Source organism: Neophocaena asiaeorientalis, unplaced genomic scaffold (genome assembly GCF_003031525.2).
Source record: "Neophocaena asiaeorientalis asiaeorientalis breed wild unplaced genomic scaffold, Neophocaena_asiaeorientalis_V1.1 scaffold223, whole genome shotgun sequence".
In the NCBI taxonomy this organism is placed as follows: Eukaryota; Metazoa; Chordata; class Mammalia; order Artiodactyla; family Phocoenidae; genus Neophocaena; species Neophocaena asiaeorientalis.
Window position 1 is genome coordinate 3864498 of NW_020175045.1, and position 8541 is coordinate 3873038.

Genomic DNA, 8541 nt, shown 5'->3' on the forward strand with positions numbered 1-8541 from the left:
GGATTCTGGGTTGGGGGGTTTGGGGTGGGGTTGGGGAGGAGCCTCCCATGACATATTAAAACCTCCAAATGGAAAGACTTATTGAAAAATATTGCAGGATCCTCCACCGTTACAACACGAACTTAGAACGTGTTGCAGGGCCGTCCAGTCTCCAGGCCGTCCTGGCTAAGCCTGTGACTTTTTATTAACGGCAGGCTGGCCGGCCCCTGGGCCCCAGCATGGAAAATCTTCCCACTTGTCTGGGTTTGCAGCTTGTGCTGGAGGGAGCCCAGCCCTGCGGCCAGATGCACACGCCCTTGCTGTGCACTGGGCCCCACGTTGTCCCCAGTGTTCTCCCAGGTCCCTGCAGTGGGGCTGCCCTGGGGGCGGGGTCTGTCCCCAAGGGCCGGGTCCACCCCCAGGGGCCGGGGCCGCAGGGTGCTCTCTGCCCTTCCTGAAGCCCCCGTGGGCCCGGCTCGGGCCTGGCTCCGGCACTGCTGGGCCAGAACCGCTGAGTGACCTGTGCTCTCCCGTCCGCTCTGGGCATCTTGTCGAATCTTCCTCACACCATGAGGACAAGCTCGGGCAAGGTCAAACCACTGGACGAGGTCGCTGTTTGGTGGTCAGGGGTTTCAAATCCCATAGACACCCCGGGAAGAGTAGTAGCTTCTCTGTGTTAAAGATGCAGCCGTGCCTTTTCTGGGCCCGTCATTCAAACTCCAGCGTGAGGCCAACCCCAGGAGATGCGTGGGTCCCCCTGTGCTGGCCCAGATGGGGTGGTCCCCGGACAGGGGCATGGCTGGGCTTTCCCCAGGGTCCTGGGAGAGCACACTTTGGAAACTGCAGTTGGCTGGTAGAGTTCCAGCCCAGGACTTGGGCCTTAATCGGGGGAGGAGGCCCCTGCTGGGGTTTCTCATGGGCACCGAGCTCTCCAGCCTCTGGGCAGCTCCCAGGCCTTGTCGTGCTGAGAGTGGGAAGTGGGGGTCTCTCACCCCCACCCCAGGGGTACAGCTGGGTGCCTGCTTCTGGGGACAAAGAGATATCAACCTATTGAGCTGGGAGCTGGGAGCTGGGAGCTGGGAGCTGGGAGCTGGGAGCTGGCGGGAGGCGGTCTCCAGGTTGGGTGGGCACCACGTGCAGCTGCCACCATCGACGGAGTGGCCGTGAGCTCCAGAGCTGTGGAGCCTCTTCCCCAGGCGCCTAGCTTCCCGTCCAGTGCCAGCCTGGATTCCAGCCAGTTTAGGCCGAAGAGACATCCGGCAAGGATCGCTTATTGAGGGAGGCCCCCAGACTCCTGAACAAGCCCTAGACACCCTAGGGTGCTGTGGGCTACAGACTGGGGCTCTTACAGTCACCTCGGAGGGGTACATTCCGGCCTCTTCACCAGAACCTGCTTTCCTGCACCTGCTTCCCCGGGGAAGCATGGGGGGCTGGGAAGCCCCTGCCTCGTGTCAGGGACCCTGCTCTCATAGGGCGACATTCTCCAAACTTGGGGAGGGTGTCTATGAACAAACAACTTTCTGTCCGCTCTGCTGACTCTCTGGAAGAAGCCCTGCCAGCCTCTCCTGGGATCCGCTCAGGTCTGTCTGCTGAGGTGAGGGGTGCTGGGCATCCAAGCACTGGGCCCTGGACCATCTGCACCCTGGGGGCCCCTCTCTGTTGAGCCCACCCTCCTTGAGCAGAGAGGCTGTGCTTTCAAGGTTCACAGGTAGAAGCTCATCCTTGGCATGTAGCAGTGCCCACATCCTGCCTCTGGCTGCTGCCTCCTGCCTTACAGGGTCTCCAGCGCCAGCCCTCTTTGGGCATGCAGTAGGCGCCGCGTGTGTGCCACTGAGCTTCGGCACATGGCTGGGGGTTGCACAGCCAGGATTGGACCCCAGTCTCCCCACCACTCTGGGTCGGCTGCCCTCCAAGCTTCCAGGGGCCTATTGGCAGGATGCTTGATTGAGGGCAAGGCTGGTTCCAAAGTTGGAGCTGGCAGGACAAGGACCGTCCTGTCCCCTGCCAGGGTCAGCGCAGGGCCAGGCAGCGGCAGAGGCCGGAGGTGGCCCAAGAAGGAAATGGTTGAAATTTGCAGCCAGGGCAGGAAATGGACTAATTGTGGAGGAGGAGTTGGAATGCCAGCTGGAATGCCGCCCCCTTGGTGCCGCCCCCCCCCACCCCTCCCGCCGGAGATCTGGGCCCAGAGGCAGGAAGTGACTGGTGTCTTGGCCAGAGGAGCTCTTGCCCCCTGGGGTGGGTGCCCTCCCCGTGCCCCCTCCGGTTCCTAGCCAGAGGCCGTCTAGGAGGAGGGTTGGGAATAGACGGAGGGGCCGCAGGGTGGTGGAGGGGCCGCAGCATGGTGGCGGAGGGGCAGGGAGCTGAACCAGGTCCTGCCTCTGCCGCTCGCCGGGGCTCCCTCTCAGCTCCCTCCACCTGGGGCGTAGGCCCCACCAACCTCTTTGGCCCCAATGCACTTGGCACTTAGCACGCTCTGGCACGAGTCACACTTTCGCACACACTCTTCTCCACCTGGAAGGCTTCTCCCCAGTGGAGAGCTTCTATTCAGTCTTCAGGACCCAGCTTTGGTGGCAGCTCCGAGATCAAGCTGTGCCGAAAGCCCCCAGCCCGCAGATGCCGCGCCCCCCCTGCTCTCCTACGGTCTCACAGTCCAGACCCCCTGTACCGGGGGCGGCCCCACGCACTTCTCTGTCTCCCGCACGGGACTGTGGCTCCACCACGCCGCAGCACTAGGTGGAACACACAGCTGGCACCCAGTGTTTGCTGGGCTTGGAAACGTAGCACTTGTGGTTTCAGTTGCCTGAGAGACGGCCTTGGGATCAGGAGCGGGTTTTCCCTTTCTTGGGCTGCGGGGGCTGCGTGGACTCAGCCTTCAACCAACGTGGCCGCTGTTCTCGCCATCAATCACCGTCCTCTCTGCGGCCCGGCGTGGTCAGACACGGCCTCCGAAATCAGCAGGCCTGGGTCTGCTCCACCACCCACGGGCTCTACCTCAGCTCCCGGAGCCTCAGTTTTCTCCTCCGTCAAGTGGGCAGAATGGCACACCCACCCGGGAGGGATGTGGGGGTCCCAGTGACGGAAGGTTGTGCCCAGCACTGGGCGGGCGCTTACACCCCCCAGAAGGAGGACAGGAGAGAAGGGCCCAGCGACTGTGATCCAGGCTGGGAGGGCCCCCCTCCCCAATTCCTTTGCCTAGCATTCCCGCCCTGAGACAGGCACCCCACAAAGGAGGACACAGCAGCCTCCTCCCGCCAGACCCTCGTCTCCTGGGGGAGCTGCTGCCCCTCCTGAGGGTGTTGTGGGCATAGGGGCTGCGTGTGGCCGGGGGCTTGGTTTGCCCTTGGAGTCTGGTGAGGCCAGTGGTTACGAGGCGGCTGCGGAAGCAGCTCGGGTCTCGTGGGTCAGGCGTGTGGGAAGCAAGGGTGGGGTGCGGGTAGGTCCCCTCCTCTCTCCCCCAGGCCCCGACGTTCCTGGGCTGGACTCGCCCTGGCCCCTCTGGGGTCATCAGCTTGGACCCCTCGTCCCCGGGACGCCCCCCGTCTCTCACGCTTGGGCTCTTCTCTTCACGCCCACTCTGGCCCTGCGCTGCGTACCGGGTCCCCACCCCTTCCTCCCAAGGCAGCCCAGGGGCTCTCAGTTGGCTTCAAAGAAGAATTTCTCATGGGGGTGGGGGGTGACCGAGAGAAGCAACCTTCTTAGGAGGCTTTTATCATTGGGGGCTGTGGGCTTCTGGGGGCTTTGCTGGGAGTCCAGGCCAGGGCTGAGTCTTCCTGGCCCATCTCCAGGATCTTCGCCCAAAGGGCCAGGTCCGAGTGGCCCGGGGAGGGAGCTACACATCTCAGCTGCCCCCGACCTCCCCCGTCCCCTCTCTCGTCCACCTTCCAGGGCAATGTGGTGGCACCTGGAGGGAGAGGCCTGGGTCCCAGAGGGACAGGAGTGCTGGCTGCGGCCACCATGGACAAGGGGGCTGCACTTCGTGTTCCCCAGATTCTGAAAATCCTTCCCATTCAGAGCCTCCGCCTCAGAGCAAGGAGGTGGGGGGCGTCTTTGGAAAGAGCTGTGACTTGTGATGTTAAGTGTGACCCCCTTGACCCCTGAACACAAGCCCCGTGTGTACACGTGTGTCTCTTCCGGGCCCTCCAGAGCCGTTGCAGGGCAGGCAGAGCTCCATGAAGACCCCCACTTGAGGGGCAGGTGGGGAGCTGAGGCTCGCAGACCTGCAGGACACCAAGTGGCCACGCGGCATCAGGTGGCCACCCTCTGGGGACGGCCCTGGCCAGGCCCCTCTCCCTGGTGCCTGGCCGGGAGGCCTTGCTCAGAGTTTGGACCTGTCTCACCACTTCCCGAAATTTGCCACTGGAGATCGGATACGAGCTAAGGAAACATTTATTTTAAATGTAAGCTGATCGTGGTGGAAGCCCTGGCCGGGCCCACTGACTGCAGCCTGTGGATGGCGGGGCCGACGATATAAATAGGGCACAGTTGCTGTCGCTCTTAACCCGGCGGGGGTGGGGGGGTGCTGCCGAGGGCTGTGTGCAGGGAGACCGGTGGGGCCAGGCCTGCGGCCGGATGGCCTGCTGCAGGGTCCGACCCCACGCTGGTGAGTGCCTCTCCCACCTCATCTCGCCAGTGGGAGGGAGCCTCCTGCAGCCCCTCGGGCAGGCAGAGGCCCCTGGACCCCCCATGTGCCCCCGAGGGCTGGCACTGTCCTGTTCCCCCCTCACCCCGGTCCTTGACCCCGGCCTCTGCACCACACGTGAGCCTGAGCCTGTGACGAATGTCCCGCCGTCTTGTGCATCTCCGGTGGGACCCTGCCGCATGGCCTCACCTTCCTGGAAGCGGGGTGTCAGCATGCCCCGCCCACTGCCAGCTCCCACCCCCGGATGCCTGACATCCTGTGCAGGATTCTGAGCGACTCCGCGCCGCCCCCCTGCACTACCCTGTCGTCGGAAACAAAGGCGGAGAACGCTGAGGGGCCCCTGGGACGTGTGACAGCGTCTGGCCGGGCTCCAGGAGTCACCCACAGGCATGCCGGGGAGCTGGCGGGCGGCCAGGGGTGTCCCGCCAGCAGCCCTGTGGGTGTGTGGGGGGAAGCCCGTGGAACAGGCCCCTTCCTGGGAGCCCGGCCCAGCCCCTGGAGCAGGAAGCCAGCCCTGTCCGTCCATCCTTTCGCCGGCCTGGGGGGGAGGCCGGGGCCAGGAAGGCCAGGAGTCTTGGCACTTTCTCATGCAAATCCCCCTAGAGACGGGAAAACTGAGCCTCAGAGAGGGGCTGCCCTCACCTCTGACCCCTGGAGCCCAGCACAGTGCGTCCTGACCTCAGGGAAGGCACGTTCGGGACACTTCATGCCAGCTTTGCTCTGAGTTAGCATGCATAGTATTCCTACTTTATTGGTATGGAAACCAGCGTCAGAGGTAGTTGATCACGGGCAGTGGTGGGCCAGGGCTCAGGACCCGCTCAGGGCAGGAGGAGGCGTGTCCAGGAGCTCAAGGCAGGGCCAACACCGCCCGGAGGCTCCACCTCTGAATTCCCATTTCAGGGGGTGCTGAGGGCCCCAGAGCTGAATCTGAGACCGACAGAACCTCTGGCCAGGGGCCCCAGGTGGAGGGGACGGCCCATGGCCTCCTCCTGCAGCCCCAGCTGGCGGGATGCCAGGCGCCTCGATGCCCCAGGAGCCCCTCCAGTGCGGCTCTGAGGCACGGCCCAGGGCAGCGGCTTCTCCTGGACCCTGCGGCCTGGAAGCTGCAAGGAGAGGCTGGCCGTGGCTTGGGTGGAAGGAAGCCGCAGCGGCTCCTGGTCTGAGTCCCCGGGGTCCAAGGCGTCCTTCTGCATCACTGGGCGTCTGTGTGGCCCAGTGATTAGTTCAGATCTGGGGGTCTGGGGATGAGTTGCAGCTAGGCTTCCCGACCTGCCTCAGAATCCCGCTCGCCAGTTGGTGGAGGGGCCACTGGGAACCCAAGATCTGCCACCAGGGCCTCAGGAGATGGGGCGGAGGGTGACGTCAGGGCCACTGTCCGAGGGTGCCGGGGTTTGGGGGTGGATATTGGGAGGGGGCACGTTGACCCCCCCACCTTTCTTCTTCACCCAAGAGCCTGAGGACGGCTCTCCTCTGGGGCTGAAGGTGCAGGGCAAGCATCGCCTTATTCTAGTTGTGTCTGTCAGGCCTCCCAGAAACACCTGCCGTGATGGTGGAAACCAAGACACCATGCGGAGACCCCATGTGGGCCTGGGTCCTGGCCTCCACAACCAACTCACAAGAGAAACGACACTGACACTGAAATAAAAGTGTAACTTAAATAAATGGGGCCTGATGTGGGGATTAAGAGTCCTGATCCTGGCATTTCCTCACCAGTCACGTGACCTAGGAACAACGCTGACCTCTCTGTTTTCAGTCTCAATCTGGAGAATGGGTGACTGTAGACCCCACCTCCAGGGTCTGACGTGAGCATTGACGGGTTAGGAGATGTAGCAGTATACAGTAAGCACTCAATAAATAGACATTACCTTTGGACACGACACACACATCTATGTTTGCTGGAATTAAAGCAGGTCCTTCCTTGGCCCTCGGCGTTTTCCACGTGCCTGTGGCCTTTCTCTGCGGCTTTGGTTGGACACCGACGAAGGGACATGGGACACAGGCTAGGTGGCGGCTGTGGTCCCCGTGCAGCCCAGAGGACAGGGACGTCCCCGCCCCTGCCAGTCCTCCAGCAGGACACGGTGCCCACCAGCAGCACACGGCCCCTCACCGAGGGCGTGAAGCTGTCCACTGCTTGTCCGCCCTGTGCATCTTTATGGACGTGGTGGGACCAGCCTCCTGGCACTTCCTCTGAGGGACAGGCCACCCCTGGGCCCTCAGGCATTTCCTCCAGCCCCTGTATACCCACCGGGTGCTTGTTCCAGAACCCTTGAGCGTCACGGGGAGGAGCTACTCTGTGATCCCCCAGGCTGGCAGGGACCACCTCCCCTAAGACCCCGGGGCCCAAACGCAGCCTCCCCACAGGCAGTGGGCAGGGCCCTGCCCTGCTGGGCCTGCTCCCCTCTCTCTGGAATGCTCCACAGCCACAGCAAAAGTCCACTTGGAAAGGAAATGGGCAGCAGCTTCAGGCCCACAGAGAAAGGATGGTGCCCAGGGCACCGTCCAGGCATTTCCGAGGCCCCTCCCTGTTCCCTGAGTCCACAGGGACCTGGCAGCGCCTGGGCCTCCCTCCTGAGGGTCAGAGAGGAGCCGGGTCTTTGCTTCCTTTGCGTGGTCTCTCTGCGGTCAGCAAGGGGCTCCAGCCAGGTCCGTGGGAGGAACAGGGAGAGGATGGGGTGGCAGGCAGAGGCCGGCAGCTGGGACTGTGACCCCAGGAGGTGACCCAGGCCTCACAGCCCTTCGGGCGGAGTTTCAGAATCAGCCCCGTTTCACAGGCTGCAGACTGCAGACTGCAGCCACGCGCCCATGGACAGAGCTGGGTCTTCCTGCCCCTCCCCACCAGGCCCTGTGACCTTGGTCAAGTCCTTGAGGTCTGCACTCAGTTCCATCTCCCATGGGGCAGCAGCCCTGCCCTCCCCCTGGGGGTCTTGCGTTCAGCTTGGGCCTCACCCAGTGGCGCCATGGTGATGACTGGCGAGTGTCCTGGGGCTGACCCCAGATGGCCGGGATTTGCCCCCTCATGTTCCAGAGGCCACAGGGCCGCATCAGTGTCGGTGGTGCTGGCGGGGCAGGAGCCCCCTAAGACCCCAGGGAGAGTCACTTCCTGTCCCTTCCTGCCTCGTTGGTTCCTCCTTCCTTCACCCCCTGAGCAGATGTTCCTCCCGTGACTCCTGGGGACCAGGCATTGGAGGAGCCATGACCCTGCTGGTCTTCTGGAAGCTTCTTCAAGTCCCTTCGAGCTTCAAAGGCCTGGGAGCTGGGTGACCTCTGTCCTCAGCCGGGCGTGGTTTCCGGGCATTCCTGGGGTGGCAGGCAGCTCTTTGGGGCTATTTTGGGATCGCCACAAACTTCACTCTTCTCCTGTGAACGGGGACTTTTCATCGGACTTGGCTAAGATGGGGGTGACGTCACTCCCAAATTACAGGGGCTCTGCTGGGTGGGGCAGGGTAAGGGCAAAGGGTGTGACCCCCTAGCACCCTGCCAGGTGACCCCAGGCCTGTCACCTGTGGGTAGGCTTGGAGCTCCCTCCCAAGAGGCCACACGGCCACGTGGTGCACAGTGTGTGTCTGGAAAAATCCCCACGCTGGGTAAAACGTCTGTTTGTTTCTTTAGGACGGGGTAGCTGGATGTGAACCTTCCAGGGAAGTGACTAAACGCCTTTGTCTTTCCCAGGGAGGCTGGCCTCTGCTGCAGCCCGGAAGGGAGGGGGTTAAGCGGTCCTCCTTTCCCACCCACCCATGGTTAGCAGGTCCCATCCCGGCCCCAGAGCCCGAGTAACCCAAGCTCTCATTCGGCCTCTGACAAGCTTCGAGGAGCCCCTGCCCGGCAGCCCCTGAGACCCCGGCCACCTCCCCCAGGGGCAGAACAAAGCACCAGCTCCAGGGGCCCCATTCACCCAGGAGGAGCGGCAGAGCGCAGCTGGGAGT